This window comes from Aquarana catesbeiana, linkage group LG01 (assembly GCF_042186555.1).
Source record: "Aquarana catesbeiana isolate 2022-GZ linkage group LG01, ASM4218655v1, whole genome shotgun sequence".
Classification (NCBI taxonomy): Eukaryota; Metazoa; Chordata; class Amphibia; order Anura; family Ranidae; genus Aquarana; species Aquarana catesbeiana.
This window is the reverse complement of record NC_133324.1, coordinates 137,203,965-137,228,960: the sequence shown is the minus strand read 5'-3', so window position 1 is coordinate 137,228,960 and position 24,996 is coordinate 137,203,965.

The window sequence follows — 24,996 nt, the reverse complement described above, 5'->3', positions numbered from 1 at the left end:
AACACCTGACCTATTTAGCTCAAAGCTGTCAGAACACTTATCTTGAGAGTATGCAAACACCTAAATCAAAGGAAAGCAGGGTGCACCTGAATCTTGCACAAGATGTTTCACTAGCTGCTGATGCTTGCTACTTATTACCTGATATTCTCTATTATTATTATTACAGGATTTATGTAGCGTAAACAGTTTGCAAAGCACTTTGAAAAATAAAGGTTGACAGGACAATGACAATACAATTCAATACAAGAGCGTTACCAGGGTCCTGCTCGTAAGAGCTTACAATCTAAAGGTGAGGGGCAAATGGTACAAAAGGTAATATTTGTGAGAGAGAAGAGCTGATGGAAAAATTCAAAGTTACGGTTTTAGGTAGGGGTGGGTTGGCTTCCCTGAAGAGATGGATTTTCAGGGATTGCCTAAAGGTGGAAGATAGCTGGACAAATTGGGGTAGGGGGTTCCAAAGGGTGCATTCTGGAGAAGACCAGGAGGTGAGCATGGGAGCAGGAGACAAGTGGTGGAGAGAGCAGGAGGTCTTGGGAAGAGTAGAGAGGATGGTTTGGGTAATGTCTGGAAAGAAGATTGGTGATGTAGCTTGGGGCAGAATTTTGAATGCCTTTCTATGTTATTAGTATTTTGAATTTTATTTGTTGGGCAACTGGAAACCAGTGGAGGAAATGGCAGAGAGGGATGTCAGACACAGAGCAGTTGGTAAGGTAGATGAGTATGGCCACAGCATTCATGATAGACTGAAGGAGGATAGCCTGTATAAAGGTAGGATTATGAGAAGGGAAATGTTATGGAGGTAAAGCCTACAAGATTTGGACAGTGATTGGATTTGGATTACACATAGCACCCTGGCATGGTAGTTGTATGGAAAAGTCAGGGAGCAGGGAGTATTATGAAGTTAGTTTTAGAACAATTTAGTTTGAGGAAGTGGTGTGACATCCATACTATATCAGTTAGTAAGTTAGTAATGTGAGAGGAGACTGAAGGGGCGAGGGGAGGAGTGGAGAGATAGATTTGGGTGTGCCCCAACAAAGGAATCAAGCTATATTATTGTTAATTGGCTATTTACAATACATATTATGCCCGTAAGCAGCCATGGCTGGCCTATAACAGCCGCCCCCCTAGTCTCCATGCGCCGGACCCTAAGCTCCATGCGGGGCGCCATACGTATAGATTTCTATTAGTTTTTTTTTTTAAGCACATGATTAGAGCCTGAGGCTCTAATTGGCTTCTAAAAGGTTGGCCCTGGGGCGCAGAGTACCTCTTTTTTTGCCACCCCCCCCAAAAAAAATGGAGCCACTGCCTGTAAATTTCAATAAACACCCTACCAATAGTTTTTAACCACACAGATGAGTGGATAATGTTGAAGATATCTTGCAACTCACCCAAGAAGCTTCCTCAGCTATAATGCTAGTGATTTCAGTTAAAAAAAACCTACAAGATTATTTGTTTCAAGAGTGAGCTGGCAAGGGTATGGCATAGAAGTGCCTCAGTCCCAAATTGTAAACATACAGAAAGAAATTGCCTGTGGGACTTTACGAGGCACAACCACAAATGTAAAATTTACAAGGAATATTGTTATTTGGACATAACACATAATTTACACATACAAGTGGTGTCAGATACAATTTTCAAAAATCTGTACATAAATAGCCATCATTGCAAAGATCATGATATCACTAAAATTCCATAGAGTAAATACTTATATACTGATTCTTTACATGTTTCGTGAGACAGCACCCGCTTCCTCAGGAGAAGTACATATAAGTATCTGAAATTAGAGACAAGGTTTTTTTTAAAAAAAAATTTACTCGTCCATCCAACCTACATACCGATGGAATAGTTCTATGGTTCTCCAAACATATTCACTAACGATGTGGATTTAGTAGGTTTCTGAAATCTCCCAGGTAAAGGTAAGTAGATCAAATGGATGAAAATACCCATAGGTCCACATGTAGTTCTCCCTAGGGGTTGTGAAGGGGAAGAAGACCAAATTATTTGGGCTTTTTATTTATATAGTATGTTTTTTCACTTTAGCCAATGTTTTCATTAGAGAAAAGTTTATGTCATAGGAGCACTGGATATCAAAAGTGTGTTTTAATTATTTTTCAGTAGGAGGACAGTAAAGCACACCTACGGCAGCAGTATCATCACATGAATTTGGTGCTTGAACCATAAAAAAATTGTGTTATAGAGCAATGTGGATAAATTCAAACATACTGTATATTGGCATCCCAGTTGTCAGCTAGCTGAATCTTGCAGCCAGATGCCACAGTGGCAATGATTAGGTGACTCTGCCCCAGAGTACAGTTTTATGTTTAGTGCTGGAACGAAGGGAGCGTTCCAGTGCCCGGCACCCCGCTGCTGCCTTACTGGCGCCCAATAACTTGCATGCTGCACGCAGAGAGCCTAGCTGCATGTTGGGCACCAGAGCTTTAAGCCCTATGCTAAAGCAATTCTTATAATCTTTATAGTGTTAGAACATTTGAAAAACATGCAGTGGTACAAGAAATAAAACAATAATCTCCAATGCAATAGAAACAAGTGAGGCTTTCTATATTTAGGAATACATTTCAGCACAGTAGCTCACATTCTTACTGGGAAGTCCTTATTTTCCATCATAAAATGGGTATGACCAAGAAAGTCTGCGGCACACCCACACTTAGTTGTTGCCAGTGTGTACCCCCCAACCTTTGGCAAATTCTCCAGCTAAATGTAGAAATCATGTTTTTAAATAAATATATGAAGTCAATGCATTCTTAGCTCAGCAAGAACACATAAAAACTATTTAGTTAGTTGTGGTCACATAATGTGTTTTTTTATTGCAATGATTTGCCAAAAAAAGGATCATTTACCATCAATAGAGCTTATCAAAAGCATTTGTTTTGAGAACAAAACTTGCAAAGATCATTACCCATTTAAAAGATATGTCTTCATGTAGGAGTGCAAGGAAAATCCCTGAAATAACACAAAACGTAATGGTAATACTGGAACAAGGTTTGTGAAATTCCTGCTTGACTCCCACCACCATGTGCCCTCATCTTGACAGAGATAGAGATTATGGTTGCCACAGAGACTGGAAACAAAAAGGAAACTTTTGTCTAATTTGGTTTCTGAAGTCTAACAAGGAGGCCCTTGGGCCAGGCATGCTGGAAAGACGTGATTATGACATTTTGGTGTCACCTCCCTTCCTATTTTCTCAATGACATGCCATAGGTCTGGTCATTCAATAGCATAGGGGCTTTGACTAAGTAGAGGAAAATCTCTTTGCTTTACGTTTGAATTTATTTGTTTTAATTATAGGCAACCATCCAATGAAAGTTTACATAATTACCCATATGCTAGAAGCATGCATATTTCCTGCTGCATTGTTATCTTATTCATTCATACAGTAATAATACACAATCTACTGCAAAAAGGAGTTGAAGCCCTAATTTAAAAAGAACTTAAAATATATAATCCAAAAGATGTTCTAATAGGCTTTCATATATGTGTAGCACCCTGATGTTTAGGCAGGGTTGCTTTTAAATATATTTGTCAAGTGATAGTTGCCTTGGCCAATTGTTAGGAGATCAATTGATTTCCCCCTAATTCTGGAATTGCTGCACTTCTCTTCTGTCGCTAAGTGGTCGGGCATCTGGTGACATTAGATAAGACAAGGGACAGATAAGGAATGAATGGGGGGTCTCAGCCAATGGGCAGGGATTTTCTTGGGTCCCTTGGCCTGCTGGGAGAGCCTATTTATTTAGGTGGAGTCAGGTGATCGGGGTTCTGTGCCACCTGGATGGCTGTCTGGGTGGATGTGTGTTGTATTGCCCCGGGCTGCTTTGCCAGAAACCTAAGGCCTATCCTGTAGACATCTGGCTGCTAGGCTGTCTGAGGGCCTATCCAGAAGCAAGAGAACAGTGCAGGGTTGGAACTGCGGGCTTGTAGTCCAACCAGAAGTAACAATTCCACCGGCCGGGGAACCAGTCGTAGTCGGAGGTAGAAGGAAAGCTGTCGCCACTAAGGGACCATCCACCTTGCTACCAGAGACCATCGTGAGTAAGCTGAGGCCAGTACCAGAGCTGACTTCTTGCCAGCCATTGATGGTGAAGAAGTGGGAAAGCTTCAGCAAGTGCCAAGTCAGGGACCCAGCGGGACAGCAGAGGTGACGCTTGTGGAGTGCCAATCCAGGGACCTAACATGTTAGCAGGGGTGAAGCTTGAAGAGTATCTGTGAGTGCCAAGCCAGGAGGTGATACTTGAGGCAGATACTCAGTGCTACAGTGAAAGAGCTCAGGGGATCCAGTGGCTAGTGGATCTGAAGTCTAGTGAAAGACACTGGGAGCTCGTTGAGTGAAGACCCACAGTGAGTGAGTGTGGAGTACTGTTCGTGTTGCAGATATTTGAATACCTTTACCGTTAGTAACAGCTACAAGATTGTTGCCATAGGATACAGCAGTCCTACCTATACAGAAGTGGTGTCCGGCTGGAGGCCTTCACCTGTATATTTGTCTACATATAGAAGTCACAGAGTCTGCCAATTAACATTGCATCTACCTAAGGGTGTCCTGGCCCCAACCCTCTCTCCCACAGTTCTGTTTAAGAGACAATAAATCTCTTTGCATTCAAAAAATGTCTGGCGCCCACCTTTTCATCTTGCATTACACCATGCCTTGTAACCCATTCTATACTGAGGGATGTCAGCAATCCCTAACTCTGGAGGCCACTATTGGGCCTAAAGAGACACGGGAACTTTGCTACATATGAAAACCTCATCACCATATTATACTAATCAATTAATTGAAACCATGTAAAATGAATTATATTATGAATTAAATAATATTAAAGTGATTGTAAATGCAAACATTTTTTATTTATTTATTATTTTTATTTATTTATTTCAGGTACTTATATAGCGCCGTCAATTTACGCAGCGCTTTACATATATATTATACATTCACATCAGTCCCTATACCCTCAAGGAGCTTACAATCTAAGGTCCCTAACTCACATTCATACCTATACTAGGGCCAATTTAGACAGGATCCAATTAACCTACCAGCATGTCTTTGGAGTGTGGGAGGAAACCGGAGTACCCGGAGGAAACCCACGCAGACACAGGGAGAACATGCAAACTCCAGGCAGGTAGTGTCGTGGTTGGGATTCGAACCAGCGACCCTTCTTACTGCTAGGCAAGAGTGCTACCCACTGCACCACTGTGCCGCCCAATTTTTGGAAAAAAAATAAACATTAAACTTATCTGCTCTGTGCAATGGAATTTCACAGACGGGCCCCAAACCTCCTCTTCTTGGGTCCCCCGTCGGTGCTCCTGGCATCTCCTCTCTGGCAAGTGCGCACCAAAGGAAGCCGCTTTCTATGGTAACACCTGTGTCTATAGACATAGACAGCGGATGTCTCTTTGCTCAAACTCATTGACAGTATTGAAGACACTTCATTTTCATATATTAAGTTGTAAGAGTGTTAAAATAAAAGTGGGGGCACTGAATAACTCAGTGGGTTGGTCAGTGGGCGGATTCAGTGAGATGACCAGAGTGCGGGCCCTGTTGAATGTTGGCGGTCAGGCTGGGGGGGGCAGGCATAAAGCTGTGTTAGGGACACCAAAATTTCTGATGGCTGCCCTGCCAACAGTACAGTAGAAGACTAAGGATTTCAAGGAACATGGCGGCCACCAGCACAGGGGACACTCTTCTTTCATGTAAGTACCATTCCTGGTCCCTGGTGTTGATTTTTAAAAAATCACTAAGCATCAGCTTTAATCATAGAGGTTTCATTTAAACGCTTTTTGGGTGGAGAATGTTGGAATAGTAAATCTCTGTGAGGGTTGATTTCATTGGAGTGTCATTGGAGTGCAGCTGACTTGTTTGACAGTGTTGGGTGGCTAATCACTAAACAATAGTGTTGACTTGTGGGAGCTTTCTCTTTATACCCAGCAGCCAAAAGGAGTGATAAGACAGCTAAGTGAAAGTAATGGCCCGTACACACAATCCGAATATCGTACGAAAACTGTCATCCAAGGAAAAATCGTACGATTTTCAGATCGCGTGTACACTACTTTCGACAGCCGATCACGACAGTTCATCCGATATTATTTGATTGGACATGCACGAAAATTTTCCTCGTACAATTCCAGATCGTACGATTTTTGTTTAGTCAGTATAGTTGTCGTCCGAAAATACAATACAAATGCATTACAACACATGACATCACTTCTGATTATTTTTTTCTGTCGTACAAGAATTTTCATGACTTTATTTACCTATTCAATTTCTACTTGCGACTATTAAGCAAAAAAGGTTTACGATCTGTCGTACGATATTCAGATCATGTGTACGGGCCATAAGTATATGTAGTTGGGGGGGGGGGTGCCCTTTAAAGTGAAAGTAAACCTTGTCAATGATCTTCTCTTAATTGCTCACTTTTGGTCTGTTAATTACACCATGGAAAATATTTTGTTTTATTTGTTCAATAAGTGGAAAACTATACCTGTTGATCATGCCAGAAATTCAGGGCTGTTCTGTGTCCTGAACACACGTTCTGTCTTATGGAGTCTAATTAGCCCTTCCAGTTCTGAACTACAGATTCGTTAATGTCACTGGTGCCTTGGCAACTTGGCAGGGCTGATACCAATCTGAGTCTACAAAAATCCTGTGAATTGTCAGCCTACAACAGGACTTAAGAGCTGAGTGCATTTATGGCAGATTGACATGTATTTTTCTGTACCCGCTAGTTTAAAACATGTATGCATACTGCGTATGTTTTCTTTTTATTCTGCTTTAATTATATAATTGAAAGCAAAAAATACCCATTGATCCCACCAGAAATCGTGTCAGTTGATAACCTCCGGTTCTCTCCCTGTGCTGACTGTTATTAGTTTCATTGTTCCCAGCTATCTGTGAGGAGTGCACACCCCTTCCATCTAATTTATAGAGAAGAGGAGAGGGGAGGTACACTGGCTGGGTAGCCTTCCCACCAGGATACCCACCAGGTTTGTTGTGAACTTTTGCTAGATTACATCAATATAAGTTTTACATTGCACTCAACTGTGTGAATTTTTGCCGCCACACATGCTGCACCCCACCTACACCTACACAGTTGGGTGCAATGTAAAACTTATATTGAAGTAATGTAGCAACAGTTCACAACAAACACGGGGGGAAGGCTACCCAGCCAGATGCACTCACGGTTTCCAACAACGTGAAGAACAGATTCCAGCCGGACTGACAGCATCGGTAGAGAGGGAATAGAATGCACGACACGCTTAGCAGATCAGCTGTTAGGAACGATCAACATACCATCCTGTTACCGGCCGGTTTCCACCATTCGTTTTTTGCTTGATGTAGAATGGCGCACAGAGGCGCCTGGGTATTGCACATGGGCGAATGATCCAGGATCCCGGATGCACTGTTGAACCCTGTAGTGGTTTCAAAGTGTGTATTGACTAAGCTTAACAGCAAGGTCACACACTTTAAGGTGAACCTTCATTACATGGGGGGGAGCACCTGAGTGAGAACACAGCGTCTGATTATTGCATCACTTTCACAGCATACTGAATCGCATGGAGTGTGCAGCACCTGTAAATTGGATCAATTTGAACTTTGCACAGTGCACTTAAGCATTTTTTTTAAATTCCAGTATTTGGATCTATTTAGATTTCCACAGACTTATTTGCTTTAATATTTTTTATCACTATATAAATGCACATTGTCACTTTATTATTTGGCTATTAAGCACGTGTCTTTTTATATATTTTTCATCATATATTTTATACATTATTATTACCACGGTGTAGAGGATATATTTTTACCAGTTCAGAGGCTTTTTGCTTATACCTTTGATAGCGCAGCGTTCTTAATGCGATTTTAGTACTTTTACATTGTTTATGAGACATGTTTACCGCTTTCAGCTGATTCAAAGAGGATTTATTGGTTTATTATTGTTAGTGGAGGCTCACAGGACGTTCTATATAATTTTAGTTTGTCTCATGCCCAATCGGGGAGGTGTTCAGAAGAGATGTGACCCTCCTCATCAGGAACCCTTCCCTAGCACTAGCACTGTCCCTCACAGGCGGGGTATCTGTCCCTACTCTACCAACTTGCCAAACCTGGGAGCCAGGGCCTTAAAAAGGCTCTGCCTGACCCTGGATGGTCGCCAGAGACACATGGGGCAGCAGCATCCAATCAGATCGCTTTCTTAGTGACCAAGGAAACCATAGAGGAACCATGTTGCTCCTGACTTCCTCCCCAACTGCAGTGTTGCTGCAGATAGTGCCACCTGCAGTAGAGAAAGTAGACTGCACCTGCCTACACATGAGTTCCCCCCCAGCCCCCCCTATACTTAACTAAGCCAGCACTGTGCCAGAGAACAGCTGCTCTCTCCACTCTCTCCCCTCTCACGTGCTGTCTGTGAAGGCTTTCTATGGAGGCAGTCCCCGAAGTCGTGGAGCCAGCAGTTCCAGTGGGGGACCCCAGACGATGTGGATGGAGGTTGTTTTGTGAAAAACCATTCCACAGAACAGGTAAGTATGACATGTTTATTCATTTAAAAAAAAGGAAGTTTACAATCACTTTAAACTGCAGCAATTTACTGTCCGGCAGCTGTCTGTTCCAATTGCAGTAGGGAAAGGGATGTCGTGCAATTCAGTACAACACACAACTCCTTTTTTTGAAGAAACTTTATTTGAAGTGCATAAAAGTGACACTACATTATGTCACTGTACAGCAGTGCAATGGGCTGTGCTAATGTATAGTGACAAGCAATTCTGTACAGTGCACTGCGATAAAATGCAGCATGTCTGCATTGTATCACAAATTGCTGCAGCACAGCTGCAGATTGTATTTCAGTGTGAATTGTTTTGTGTGTGTGTCCTAGCGGTGATTGTCTAAGTAAAATGCTGCTCACCACAAATAGTGTGATTTAGCCCTTACTGGCAGGATCACCAGGAGAAAATAAAGACAAACAAAAGGCTTAGAAAAAGAAAACTAATGCAGCTGCCACATCTAAGTACTTTTAAACTGCAATATATTACATGACCAAAGCCTCAGCTCAACTTTAATGGCATATTCATTCAAATGTGTTACTAAACCCAGTAATATGAAAATAGTTCACCCGCCCCCCCACAGTGCCCACAGCTTATAAATCCTCTTTTTACATAAAAATATTTCCACTATATACCTTTTTGGGTGATCTGTATACCACGGTTACATGATAAACTCCACAGTTTCTCCAGTGCTAAGAGATCAGGAAGGAGGAGATTTCCACTACAGCCTGTAGACACGCCTACATGTGTGATGTCAATATCATGTGACCTGGCTATCTCTGAGAACAAGTAACTGTACTCTCCAGCATAAAAGACACAACTGAGCATGTGCAGGTCGGCTACTCTGCCTGTGTTAGCTGGCCTTCTCCAGATGTGCAGGAGGGGGAGGATCTATGCATACAGGATAAAACAGCCTTTTTACACAATGCAGAGGATTTACATAGTTACATAGTAGGTGAGGTTGAAAAAAGACACAAGTCCATCAAGTCCAACCTATGTGTGTGATTATGTGTCAGTATTACATTGTATATCCCTGTATGTTGTGGTGATTTATTAATGTTAAGTTTCTCAAGTCTAATTTTAATTCCGTCCTCTGTTAACCATGGAGGTGCTTCCTGTGTTGTGTCATGAGGATAAACACTGCAGTTTTGGTTACTGAAGCCCCCTGATTCACTCGTGAAGACTGAGGAGAAGAATAAATTCAATACCTTTGCCATCTCCCCATCCTTTGTAACCAGATGTCCTTCCTCATTCTTTATGGGGCCAATATGGTCTGTCCTCCCTTTTTTACTGTTTACATACTTAAAGAATTTCTTGGGATTTTTTTTGCTCTCCTCCGCTATGTGTCTTTCATGTTCTATCTTAGCCGTCCTAATTGCACCCTTACATTTCCTGTTGCATTCTTTATAAAGTCTGAATGCTGAGGATGATCCCTCAACCTTGTATTTTTTGAAGGCCTTCTGCTTTGCTTTTATATGCATTTTTACATTGGAGTTAAGCCATCCAGGACTTTTGTTCGCTCTTTTAAAGTTATTACCCAATGGGATACATTGGCTTATGCCCTTATTTAATATGCTCTTAAAGCAAACCCATCTCTCCTCCGTATTCTTTGTTCCTAATATTTTATCCCAGTTTATGCCTTTTAGCAAGGTTTGTAGTTTAGGGAAGCTGGCTCTTTTGAAATTCAGTGTCTTTGTATTCCCTTTATGTTTCCTATTTGTGTGATTTATACTGAAACTAATTGACCTGTGATCGCTGCTACCTAAATTGCCCCGTATTTCCACATCCGTGATCAGGTCTGTATTGTTGGTAATCAGTAGATCCAGTAATGTTTTATTTCTAGTTGGTGCGTCTACCATCTGACCCATAAAATTGTCCTGCAAGACATTAAGGAATTGGCGAGCCTTAAATGAATGCGCGGTTCCCTCCACCCAGTCTATGTCTGGATAATTAAAATCCCCCATTATGATAACACTTCCCATCCTTGCTGCTAATCCAATTTGTAATAGGAGATCCGTCTCCACTTCCTCCCTCAGGTTAGGGGGCCTATAGCATACTCCCAGTATTATTTTCCCCTTAGCTTCATCCCTTTGGAGCTCTACCCATAAGGATTCCACCTCCTCCCTAGCCCCCTCAGTGATGTCATCTCTCACATTCACTTGTACATTATTCTTGATATATAGGCATACCCCTCCCCCTTTTTTACCCTCCCTATCCTTGCAATAAAGGGTATACCCTTGAATGTTTGCCAGCCAATCATGAGAGCTGTTGAACCAGGTCTCTGAAATTCCCACAAAATCCAAATCCTCCTCGTACAACAGTATCTCTAGTTCACCCATCTTGTCCGCCATGCTCCTGGCATTGGTGAACATACCACATAGTTTAGACCGGTCGCATATTGTCCTCGTATTGGGTGTTTCGAGATTGCAACTAGGACTTGCTACTATACTCACCTTGTGTTTTTGTGCTTTGGTTAACCTGCCACTAATGCCCCCAATACTACCCTCTGGAATATCTTCCGCACTGGCTATCTCTGCCTCTGTACCCTCCCCCCCATCGCCTAGTTTAAAAACCCCTCTAACTTTTTGGCCATCTTCATTCCCAGCAGATCTGCACCCTCCTCATTTAGGTGCAGTCCGTCCCTTCTATAGTACCGGTTACCGACTGAGAAGTCGGCCCAGTCCTCCAGGAACCCAAACCCCTCCTTACTACACCAGCTCTTCAGCCACTTGTTTACTTCCCTAATCTCCCTCTTCCTTTCTGGTGTGGCTCGATGTACCGGTAATATTCCTGAGAATACTACCTTGGAGGTCCTTTTCCTCAATTTAGCTCCTAAGTCCCTAAAATCGTTCTTTAGGACACTCCATCTGCCTCTGACTTTGTCATTGGTGCCAACGTGCACCATGACAGCCGGGTCTTCCCCAGCCCCTCCCAGTAATCTGTCCACAAGATCCATGATGTGCCGAACCCGAGCGCCCGGTAGACAACATACTGTTCGGCACTTCAGGTCTTGGTTACAGATTGCCCTCTCTGTCCTTCTAAGAATTGAGTCCCCTACCACCAGAATCTGTCTTTCCTTTCCCTTTGCTGCCCCCCACTCTCACTGGAGGAGTTCTTCCCCTGGCAGCTAGGAGAGTCCCTCATCTCCAGCAGTGCTGGTCCCTGACTGGTTTCACCAATGGCACTCAATGGGATGCTCCAGTCCTGGATCGGCCTCTCTGGCACTTCCCCCTCTACCCCTCCTGACTGTCACCCACTTAAGGAGGGATTAACCCCTTAAGTTCCACAGTGAGTATAGCAAGCATGCTATGCTGCATATACAGGCTGATTTTACTGTTGTGGGTTTAGTAACACTTTAATCCATGTAACAGTCGATGATTGTACAAAAAAAAAAAAAAGGTAAAAATGTAGGAAATCAGCAGATAGAGGAATTAGCTGCAGTGGAGGAGTATGTTATAAATAAATCTATGAAGCGGGATATCTGGACTCACAGCATTCAGTGCCACACTCTGACAAACATTGTTCCCTTCTGCTGAGATTAAACCCCAGCCATTGTTTAAAGATGCAGCATATGCTTTGTGTGTATGCCGAAGAAAGAGCTTGGGAGATTACATAATTATTGTAGTTGGAGGCAAACCGAAGATGGTGTGGCCGGTTTATTTATACAAGTATGGTTTACACAGTGATTAATACAAACTTCTCTCTCTCCACTCCCATTAGAAAGCCTTTGTCTTCTCAGAGAAACTTGGACGATTGTGTGGTTTTGTTTTAATGTTACACAAATGACATGACGAGTAATTGCAACCGCAGATTTCCCAGGACAACAGAACCTTCCGCTCTGTAGACCATTGTCAAAGTCTCCAATTAACCAGTGCTTGATAGAGGGACCTCAGACAGCGCTTTCTGAGTTCCTAACAATTGTTTCATGTAGTCATGAAGTATAATATTTCACTTTCTTGGTAGTCTTAATCAAATCAATTCTATCTCTTTACATACTAAACACAGAATAAACAAGAAGCCTGCTTGACAGGTTTACAGGGCAAGACTAGAGGGTAAAATTATGCCATTTCTTTCATAATTCCCAGAGACTGGCAATAAAAATGTTGCAGTGTTAACTGGTCGGGATAATTACTTATTCAATATCCCTGCTCAAATGTACCAGACCAGCACTAAATATTGCACTATAACATTAAATCTCTGGGAAAAAAAAGGGTTCATTTGTGAATTTGTTCCACTTTTTAAAAATGTGTCCAGATTCTCTTAAAGTGATTGTAAACTCAAAAAAAAAAACCAAAAAAAAAAAAAAACCTGCAAGACAAAGGCATAATGGGGGCTATTTACTAAAGGCAAATCCACTTTGCACTACAAGTGCACTTGGAAGTGCAGTCGCTGTAGATCTGAGGGGGACATGCAAGGAAAATAAAAAAACAACATTTTTGATTGTACATGATTGGATGATAAAATCAGCAGAGCTTCCCCTCATTTCACATCTTCCCCTCAGATCTAAAGCAACTGCACTTCCAAGTGCGCTTGTAGTGCAAAGTGGATATGCCTTTAGTAAATAAACCCCAATTAGCTAGTATGCATCGCATACTAGCTCATTATGAAATACTTACCTTAGATCAAAGCTGTTACAGCGGTCCCCGCACACCGCTGTGACCAGTGACATGTCTCCCAGAGCTATTTCCGGGTTCGCGGGCACTGGCGCTGTGATTGGCTGAAGCCACAATGACTTCACTCCCACGCGGCTCCTAAAGAAACAGCATGAGCAGGCCGTTTCTTCACTGCGCATGTGCCAATGACGTCGGCAGTGAATATCTCCTGAACTGTGCAAGTTTAGGAGATATTCACGGTACCTATAGGTAAGCCTTATTGTAGGCTTACCTGTGGATAAAAGTTGTGTAACAGAGTTTACAACTACTTTAAGCTGGCCATACATGGTTCAGTTTTTCTCGTTCAACCAACTGCAGTGGCTACTGCTGAACTCACCGAATTTCGATCCTTCTATGGTCACCTGCAGTTCCACCCAAAAGTAGTTAAAACATCAAACAAGAGCCGGCCACTTCCTTTTTATGTGTAAATTACTTAAAGTAAAACTATAGGCAAAACTTTTTTTTTCATTTGGGATAGAGTTAAGCCGGGTACACACGATCAGATTATCGCACAAATTTTCGTCCGTTTTTTCTGTATGCTGCTAGTCTCCCATCGAAAGTGAAGTGGTTACTCAACATAAGAAAATTCTCATATGACAGAATTCAACTTCAGAAGTGATGTCATGTGTTGAATTGTTTTGTATGTGTTCTTTAATTTCTAAACATGCGTAGTCTTGCTCTTACCATTTTTTTCGGACGAAAGCTGTACTGATTGAAAATGAAAATTGGACATTGTGTTCACCTACAAAAAAAGTTTTAGAGCATGTACATCCAGTTTTTGACGTCTGAAAATTCGTAATCGGCTGTCGAAAGCACCATACTAACGATCAGAAAATCGGCAGATCGTTCATCGGACGAAATTTTACTTCCAATTTTCTGATCGTGTGTACGGGCCTTAAGGGATGGTTATAACTCCTGTCAGATTTTTATTTTGCCATCTGTGTCCCATTGCAGAGATATCCCTTCGCTTCCTGTCCCATAGCCAAACAGGAAGTTAGAGGAAATCCCTGCAAATTAAAAGAATTCCTTGGGGACCCCCATGTCCAGGGCTGTCTTAATGCATGGGCACAAGGTGCATAGGGGGCCCCATGATATTCTTGCATTACATCATACATACCAACTGTCCCAGATTTGCCAGACCAGTCAAGCTTTTTACTAAGTTGTCCCAGGATGGCCATGTCCTGAGCAGCATTCTGGAACCTGTGTTGTGCCCTCCTGATCCCAGTATTGTGCCCTCCTGATTCCCCTGTACTATGCCCTTCTGTCTCCAACCCTGTACTGTGCCCTTTGTGTTGATTTGTCTTTGATTTATTGAATGCTTGTTATATTGTTTAAAATAGATTTTATTTAAAGTACTAATAAATATATGTTTAGTTTTATCAACTAATTCTTGAGAATAGGTGCGTAAATTGGGGCGGGGCAGGCTGGTAGGGGCCCAGTGCATTACTTTCTCCATGGGGACCATGATGCTATTAGGATGGCCCTGCCCAGGTCACCAGAACTATTAGAAGATTTCCCCTATATTACTTTTCGGGGGGACAACCCAAAATTTGGGATTTTCTTTTACTTTTAATGATAATGGTAATCAGGACAAATAGAGAGGGTGAATCTCCGAGGGTGAACGGGGGGCACAGACAGCAATAAAAACTGACAAGCGTTCTAATCTAACTCCACTCCATCCACAACAAAAAAAAACTTTTGCCTTTAGTTATAATTTAATCAAACTGACCCCAAAGAAAGTAACAATCTTCCATTGCAGTGGAGCTGCCCCAGCACAGCAAGGGCTAAATGTTTGTTTAGGTCTAGATAGTCTTACCCAGCACTGCAGTCCCAGCAGCTTCTTCTACCCTATGCTCTGGAGGTCGGATGCCGACTGACATCCTCGAGACCGAAGCAAGGCCAATAGCCCCCACTGGACATGAAGACACAGAGGGACAGTCTACTGCTGAGGCATAGAGAAGTGCAGTCTGCAAAGGAATTGCAGTTTTTAAACAAGCATTTAAAGTGGTTGTAAACCATTACAAATACCCAGCAAAGTGACTGGCCTCAGTTGATACACATAGAGGATACACTTGTCTATCTGCAGCCCTTTGTTCTCTACATCCGTTCAAAGTGCTGAATTTTAAAGCTTGTCTGAGAGCTCAGAAAAAAGTGGGCAGAGAGCTGAAGTTACACTCTGCAAAGCTCAGTGAGGAGAACTTTGACAGCTGATTGGAGGGAAGGGACATGCCCCCCCCCCCCCCCCCCCCACACACACACACACACACACACACACACACACAGAAACACAGCTGAGGCTGTCTATCAGCTGGAGTTCCTTCCACTGTCACTATTTTTCTCATGGTGTCAGGGGAACTTGTCAAAAGTGGCTCATGCCGATAGCAGAGGAACCATGCAACAGACAAAAGTTGACACTTAGTGCTTTCAATTGAGACAAGTACACACTATAGAGGGATATGCTTAATTCATATTTCATGTCTGAGCTTTACAACCACTTTAATCCCTGCAGTGCAGAGGCAGCCCGACTGCAAGGGAGCATTTTTACTTTTCCTGAAGCTGGGCTTTAATGCTGTTAGTATTTAGGGACAAGACCCTCAATATTGTTGTTAAAGAGGTTGTAAACCTTGAAATAAAACAAAAAACAAAAACAAACCCTGCAAGACAAAGGCATAATGAGCTAGTATGCATTGCATACTAGCTCATTATGAAATACTTACCTCAGAACGATGCCCTGAATTGGCGTCGGCACTCCGAGTACACGGCCAACATCTTCCACTGGAGTTACTTACGGGTTCGCGGCTCCGGCGCTGTGATTGGCTGGAGCCGCGATGACGTCACAGCATGAGTCCTGAAGAAACGGCACCAGCAAGCCGTTTCTTCAGTGCGCATGCGCCGATGATGTTGGCAGCACCGCATATCCTGAATATCTCCTAAACTGTGCAAGTTTAAGAGATATTCACAGTACCTATAGGTAATCCTTTTTATAGGCTTACCTGTAGGTAAAAGTGGCGTAACAGAGTTTACAACCACTTTAAGGTAGACCTTCATCCTCTTCCACACGTTCCTTTAATTCCACCCCTCCTCCCATCCTGCAGAAGTATCCCGCTGTTACTTCTGCAGAGCTGTGACTGGGCATGAGAGGATCTCAGCAGACAAGGGTGGATCCACTGAATGGGTGAGTATCTGAAATGTGCAGATACCACCTTCAGGTAAGCAGGGCCAATAAAAAATGGGGGAGGGGGTCAGCTGGAGGTCTGCTTTAAATAGACGCTGTCACCCACCTATCCAGGTGATAACCCATTGCACACTTTTTACCTGCACAAATGTGTGCATGTATAATTTTTTTTTTTAAATGAACTTATCCTTTAAAGGGGTTGTTAAGGCAGTGCACACAAGCACTGCCAGCCCCACTGCTAGTATAACCTGTAGTAATTACTGTATGCCGTTTTTTAAAATTCATCTTCTAAATGCCTTTTTTCCTTCTCCCGATCAGCGGTCACGTGACCGCCCGTCTCTCTCTCTCTCTCTTGGATGTATGTACTAGGGAGGCAGGGGCCGATATCTCCCTCTGACATCTGCCGGGCGGTCACGTGACCTCCCTCCCTAGTGTATACAATGGAGGAATAGAGCGACGGGCGGTCATGTAACCGCTGATCAGGGAGAAAGAATAAGATATTTAAAAGATGAATACTACATACTACATGTTATACTAGCAGTGGGGCTGGTAGTGATTGTGAGCAGTAATGTTTGCACTGCTTGAAGCGGTGCTACAAGGGGAGTGGAGGGGTGGCTCACACAGACTAGCTGACAGGCAGGGAGGGGAGGGGGGAGGAGGACACAGGAGCAGAGAGGAGAGCTGCAGATAATGGAGGCACATTAACTAAGCACAGTGTCAGGGCTCAGCAGCCTTGATAAACCGTGGTCAGTTTACAGGGGGGGGGAGGGCAGAAACTGTCAGGATCAACCGGGTATTTTAGGTGATACAGGGGGCCAAATTACACAGCATAAGAACTGTGCTGTATAACATGCTTTAAGGGAACAGGATCCATTTTTTTAGGGTAACAAATGCTTTAAATCAGCTGCTGAAAGTGCCTAAAACTGTTAAACATGTTAAAGCTCATAAAATATTTTAGTGATTGGGTTCACATGTACTAAGTTACATGTTTCCCCAATTTTTATATGCATGGTTCAAGCTTTTTGACTTTCTTATCAAACACCCTTAAAAAAAAATCACACCTCCAAAGGAAATAAAATATTGTTATTAAAACCTTATCGAATACAGCCGTGCAGCGTTCTACCACAGAGATGGAAAACACAAACTGTTCCAATAAAGAAGCAAATCGTTTTCAGACAAAACATGTGCTTATCAGATACTATATCACAATATGATCAACTGTTTATAAAATAACAAGCGGAGGACATACCGTAATATTTTCATAATAATAGCAAACATGTCTGGCAGTAGAAAAGGTTTCTTGTATCTTCTTTTCTACCAGTTTATCACTTTAGAATCCGTTTGTACAGTTTAGATACATCTGTTATGTAGAATAGCTTTGTTTGTTTTTTAATTATTTATAAACCACTCCAGGTGTCATAAGATAGCTTGCGTAGAAATAACTTGTTCTTTTTCCAATAAAGCGGAGGTCTGCCCACATCTGAAAAAATTAAAGCCAGCAGCTACACATACTGTAGCTGCTGACTTCTAATAATCGGACACTTACCTGTCCTGGAGACCAGCGATGTCGGTACCGCAGCTGATGCTTCCATCATCTGTCGGGTGCTGCCGCTGACATTGCAAGTAAGGGAACCCGGCAGTGTAGCATTACGGCTTCACACCGGGTCCCTACTGCGCATGCGCGAGGCACCGCAGAGCTCTCCTACTGGCTCGGTGGCAGGGGAAGGAAGAGGGAGCTGAGCTGTGACGTAATTCGCCACGGCCCAGACTCCCAGAAGTGGGAACAGGATACCTGTCAAAGACAGGTATCCACTCCCCCCCCCCTCCCCCCGAAAGGTCCCAAATGTGGAACTGGAGGGTCGGAGGAGACAAATGAGTGGAAGTTCCACTTTAAGGTACCTATAGAGACACGGCATAATCCATGCATGTTATAACTATTTTCCTGTGCATTTAACCACTTAAGGACCGAGCCTCTTTTTGAGATGTGTTGTTTACAAGTTAAAAACATTTTTTTTGCTAGAAAATTACTTAGAACCCCCAAACATTATACATTTTTTTTTTCTAACACCCTAGAGAATAAAATGGCGGTCGTTGCAATACTTTCTGTCACACCGTATTTGCGCAGCGGTCTTACAAGCACACTTTTTTTGGAAAAAATACTCTTTTTGAATTAAAAAATGAGACAACAGTAAAGTTAGCCCAATTTTTTTTATATTGTGAAAGATAATGTTACACCGAGTAAATTGATACCCAACATGTCACGCTTCAAAATTGCGCCCGCTTGTAGAATGGCGACAAACTTTTACCCTTAAAAATCTCCATAGGCGACGTTTAAAAAATTCTACAGGTTGCATTTTTTAAGTTACAGAGGAGCTCTAGGACTAGAATTATTGCTCTCGCTCTACCAATCGCGGCGATACCTCACATGTGTGGTTTGAACACCATTTTCATATTAGGACGCTACTCACATATGCGTTCGCTTCTGCATGTAAGCTCGGTGGGACAGGGCGCATTTAGAAAAGTTTTTTTTTATTATTTATTTTAGCTTTTTTTTTTTTTTTTTTACACTGTTTAAAAAAAAAAAAATGTGTCACTTTTATTCCTATTACAAGGAATGTAATCCCTTGTAATAGAAAAAAAGCATGACAGGACCTCTTAAATATGAGATCTGGGGTCAAAAAGACCTCATATTTACATTTTAATGCAATAATTAAAAAAAAAAAAAAAAAATTGTCATTTAACCTCCCTGGCGGTATGATTATTTCGGATTTTAGGTGCTGAAAGCGGTACAATTATTTTGCATGGAAATTTGGCGTTTTATATTGTAGGTCTGTAAATCTTAACAATAACACACTTAAATCTGTCCAAACCAGAGTCTAGTAGATATCCCGGGTATGATAAAGTTTGAAACACAAAAACATAAATTATAATATAATAAATAAAAATAAATAATTAAAAAAAATTTAAAAAAATAGTAATAAAATAAATTTCCCCACAATTCACTATCGCTCAATTCTGCAAGTGTTCTAATTTACTATCGCTGTTTTCTAGCTGGTCTAAAGCCACTTTTGACGTAAAGGGACACTTTTTGGTTGCTATGGACAATCTCCAGTTTCCAGGCAGAAAGAACAGTGTATATCATGTAAAACTGCATGCAGGGCATGGGCCAGAGCACTGGGGACAAAAGGGATGTGAAATCATTTCATACAGTACTGTAATCTGTAAGATTACAGTACTGTATGTGTTATGATTTTGACATTTTTTTGAATTTGCCGCCAGGCTCCGCCCCCGTGCGTTGCGCCGCTCGCAGGGAACGGAGCCTGGCACGGAGAGGCTTCGGAGGAGGACGGAGCCCTCGGACACTGCGGGGGACATCGCAGGATCCCGGGGACAAGGTAAGTAACGCCTCCCCAGGATCCTGCAATGCGATCCCAAGTGTGGCTCGGGGTTACCGCTAATGGTACTGAATTTTAACCCCCGAGCCACACTCGGGAAAACCGCCAGGGAGGCTACAAAAATTATTTAAAGAAATGGCCCTTTAAGAGCTGTGGGCGGAAGTGACGTTTTGACGTCGCTTCCTACCTGCATCGTTATGGAGACAGGTGGGGGCCATCTTCCCCTCACTCGTCTCCATGCCCAGCCAGGGTGAAGATCCGAACGCCTCCGCCACTGCCAATGGATCCGGTAAGTGGCGGAGGGCACCGGAGCATTTGGCATGTCATTTTGTTTTGGGGGGGGCGGATACCCTCTTTTTAGAGGGATCCAGCTCCCACTTCCTCCCGGGCACTGCGGCGCCGGAAGCATGTTCACCTCTTCCCCCTCCCACAGTGACAATGACGGCGCCACAGAGAGAAGGGGGAGAGGAGCGGGGCTTCTTTCGCCCACATCGATGGACCATGGGACAGGTGAGCGTCTGATTATTAAAAGTCAGCAGCTACACTTTTTGTAGCTGCTGACTTTTATATGGGTAGAACTCTGCTTTAAGATGAAAAACCTTCTGTGTGCAGCAGCCCCCTCAGCCCCCCTCAGCGCCACTAATACTAACCGGAGCCCCATCTCTGCCCAGCGATGTGCACAAGTGTCTCGGCCATCTGGGACTCTCCCTCTTGATTGGCTGAGACACAGCAGCGGCACCATTGGCTGATCAGGAGAGAGAGCCGGGCCAAACCACAGCTCCATATCTGAATGGACACAGGGAGCTGAAGCTCGGCTCGGGTGCCCACATAGCAAGCTGCTTGTTGTGTGGGCACTCAACAGGAGGGAGGGGCCAGGAGCGCCAAAGTGAGACCCAAGAAGAGGAGGATCTGGGCTACTCTGTGCAAATCCACTGCAACAGGGCAGGTAAGTATGACAAGTTTGTTGTTTTTATAGAAAATAGAAACAAGACTGTACAATCACTTTAACTCTGGTAAGTTCTACTGCTCTCATTTCATGGGCTTTTGAGGTCCAGCCTCCTGTCCTGTGATCTTTAGATTGTAAGCTCCACGATCATGGCCCTCATATTCCTTCTCTATTGAACTGTATTGTAATTGTACTGTCCCCCCTCTAAATTGTAAAGCGTTGTTGGCGCTATATAAATCCTGTACAATAATAATTTCAAAGGCTGAGGGTCGGATCTTAAGGGTCGGGTCAGATCAGTGAACAAAAGGTCAGGATTGTGCTGGACACACTGAGACTTGCCGTTCTTCTATGGAGCACCGGAATTTGCCCAAGCTTGAATTTCATCCATGGAGACATGCCAGCCATGGACTTCACCCACAAGGACTTTACCAATACAGCCAGTCTGGAGTCAACACTACTAGCGTTAGAGAGGGAAAGGACATTCTGCCATGTTATGTCTATCATGCCGCACGTTTTCTAAAAGTTGTTAACCGCAACAAGCCTGGTCTGAAGTCTTTCAAGAGGTGCACATGGGGTTCTGGTACACACACACAAGGTCTGAGTCTGCAACAGCCTTTAACAGTGCAGTTGCAGTGTCTTCATCCCTTTAAAAGTAATTAACCCCTAGGGAGTATCTCACCAAAAATATAATTCCCATTGCGGAGAATGCTCAAAAAAATTTTTTTTAATCTGTAGTTTTCTTGGAAAATCAGTGAGCCAATTTAAACAAAGGAAGCAAAGGACATTTCTGTGGAAGTTCTGTACACCAACTGTGTATATAAGACCTCCATGTTGACTTTATGCATTGAATTTTACAGGGAAAAAAAAGCAGAGGCAGACTGAAACGAAAAAGTGAAGTTTAACATTAAATTACACTATGCCTTGTGTAGCAATTGTACAAGCTGTTTTATTATTTTATTTTCTTACCAAATAGGAGTCACCCTTTAAGTGACAGCCACTTGATCTTTGGTTCAGTGCAGAGTCTGAATTGCTTGCAACATAAATCCAAGCTGCTATATCAGTGTCATGACTCAGATAAATGACTCTAATGCCCCGTACACACGATCGGAAATTCGGCCAGCAAAAGACCGATGAGAGCTTTTGGTCAGAAAATGCGACCGTGTGTATGCTCCATCGGACTTTTGCTGGCGGAATACCCGCCAGCAAAAGATTGATAGCATGTTCTCAATTTTTCGGTCGGAAATTCCAATCGTCTGTACCAATTCCGACGCGCAAAATTCCTACACATGCTCGGAAACAATTCGACGCATGCTCGGAAGCATTGAACTTAATTTTCTCGGCTCGTCATAGTGTTGTACGTCACCGCGTTCTTGACGGTCAAAAGTTCAGCGAACATTTGTGTGACCGTGTGTATGCAAGGCAAGCTTGAGCGGAATTCCGTGGGAAAAACCATCCAAGATTTTTCCAACGGAAATTCCGCTCGTGTGTACGCGGCATTAGTATTCCTCATAGTTTTGACGATAAGCAAGAGCTCAGAGCAACAGCTTTTCTTCATCCTCTAGAGAAGGTGTCCCTGAGTTACCCCCACTCAGTCAAAAGGCCCGAGGGTGTGTTGAAGGGGTGCTGGAGCCTTTTATATTGCTCCAGCAGAAATCTCCTAATGCTATCTAGCCTGTCTACTTCTACAGGATATTCCCATATAACAAGGTTTCACAATCCAAAGACTATCATATTATTTAGGAGAATGAAATTATGATTTGTTACTAGATACCAAATTTAACATATGTTTCTCTTAAGATGTCTAATGTGTCTCATTAGCCTTCTGGACCTTGTAGATTAGGCTCATTAACTGTCCATCTGTTTGGTATCTTCTTGTACATAAAGCCACATTTTATAAGGGTAACTCCATTTCTGTAAAAGTTGTGGAATATGAAGTTGAGAATTTGAGAAATTGTCAGCTCTAGGTCACAATATAGGTCACTACACCTTGTCTGACACATATGTGTTCCACAAACTATTATCCAGACTCTTTTTGACCATTGAAAAAAGGGACTCATCAGTAGTCTTTAGAAAACCCTGGTAAGTAAGGATTATGATGCTTCTGCATTCTTTTTAACTCTGTCAGTTGTTTATCAAACATGTCTTAAACTGGACTGTGGTGTCTAAAATGTGTCACCATCTTTAGGTTGCCTACTCTCAACATGAGATTTAAATCTGTAAATTTTTTTTCTGACTTGTTAATTGAAAATTAGGGCGGCATTGTGTTCAGCACTACTCTTTCATTCTCTCCACACTGTTTGCACTGCAAAGCGTTGGGACCCCATTAAAACATTGTTTGCAATACTAAGCCTGTGCTATCTACAACTTAAAGCGGTGTTCCACCCGCAAATTTTTTTTTTTTTTACAGTCAGCAGCTACAAACACTGTAGCTGCTGACTTTTAATAAGGACATTTACCTGTCCAGGGAGCCCGCGATGTCGGCCCCCCGAGGCCGATCTGTCCATCGGATCGGGTGCATGCGCTGCAATTCTAAGGGAAACCGGCAGTCAAGCCTTGCGACTTCACTGCGCGTTTCCTACTACGCATGCGCGAGTCGTGCGGCACTTTGTGAATGGCCAGCTGTCTTCTAGGACACACACAGGTCCCAGAAGACATCGGGGGGGGGCTCGCCGCACAAAAAGGATATGACGTCCTGCGCCGTGGACTGGATCGATCGGAGGTACAGGCTGTATTTCATAAAAAGTTCTGTTAGAAGAAAAAAACATTTTTTAATATCCAAAAAGTGGAGAGGTGGTCTTTCGTTTAGGACCACCTCTCAAAAGTGGGTGGAACTCCGCTTTAAGCATTTACAGAAAATATACACATAAAAGCACAATGTGATACCTCCATGCTAAAAAATAATGTGGCTTTTCTTTGGACAACCATTAGAACATACAATGGGGACGGAAAGTATTCAGACCCCTTAAATTTTTCACTCTAAGCACACAGCTAAAATAATGAAGAAGTGGCTTTACAACAACTCCGTGACTGTTCTTGAATGGCCCAGCCAGAGCCCTGACTTAAACTCAATTGAGCATCTCTGGAGAGACCTAAAAATGGCTGTCCACCAACATTTACCATCCAACCTGACAGAACTGGAGAGGATCTGCAAGGAGGAATGGCAGAGCATCCCCAAATCCAGGTGTGAAAAACTTGTTGCATCTTTCCCAAAAAGACTCATGGCTGTATTAGATCAAAAGGGTGCTTCTACTAAATACTGAGCAAAGGGTCTGAATACTTAGGACCATGTGATATTTCAGTTTTTCTTTTTTAATAAATCTGCAAAAATGTCAACAATTCTGTGTTTTTCTGTCAATATGGGGTGCTGTGTGTACATTAATGAGGAAAAAAATGAACTTAAATGATTTTAGAAAATGGCTGCAATATAACAAAGAGTGAAAAATTTAAGGGGGTCTGAATACTTTCTGTCCCCACTGTATTTTGTACATATATATATATATATATATATATATATATATATATATATATATATATTGTACGTATGTGTATAGATATTATATACTGTGTAAATCGATATATTATATGTATGTGTATATATATATATATATATTTTTTTTTTTTTTTTTTTTTTTTTAATGTCTCAATATTTGTCCAGTGCTCCAGAAGGAACACCGCTCATTTCCATCCAGGCTTTACTCAGACAGGTGTCAGTTCAGCTGAATGAGCCCTAAACAATCAGACACAGAGTGGAAGGCTGCCCTTTGTTAACTGTTTCCACAGCAACTGGCCTACAGAATGAGAAGAACCTCCAAGTCTTAGGCCAAGGTTTTGTGTGCATGAAGCTGCTGTGAATCACTCCACCGTGTGGGATGTTTTTGTTGTGTTTTTTTCCCTCCACCACCACGGTGGAGCAACAAGCCGAAATTCCCACATCAGTTCACTAAGCATGAGCCCAGAAAGGTCCTTACAGAGTCAGAGGGGCCCACCCGGACTCCTTCCGCTCCTCAGTCTACATACAGCAATTAATAGAGGCAATGGATCAGACCGCTGCCTTACTCCAGCTGCAATGAATCTAGAAGTAGCATAGAAAAACAACCACAAGCATTACATTTTTTTTCTGCCATTCAAATTCTGTAACATGAGGATAAAACTTCACAGAAATCTGATGGAGTTGTTTCAAAAAGTGTGTTAAGCATGCATTTGATGCACAGACCACACTTTCAGATCTTAAGAAGTAAGTCATCCATCTCAGGCTGATGATTAAAGCCTCTTTTCACATCAACC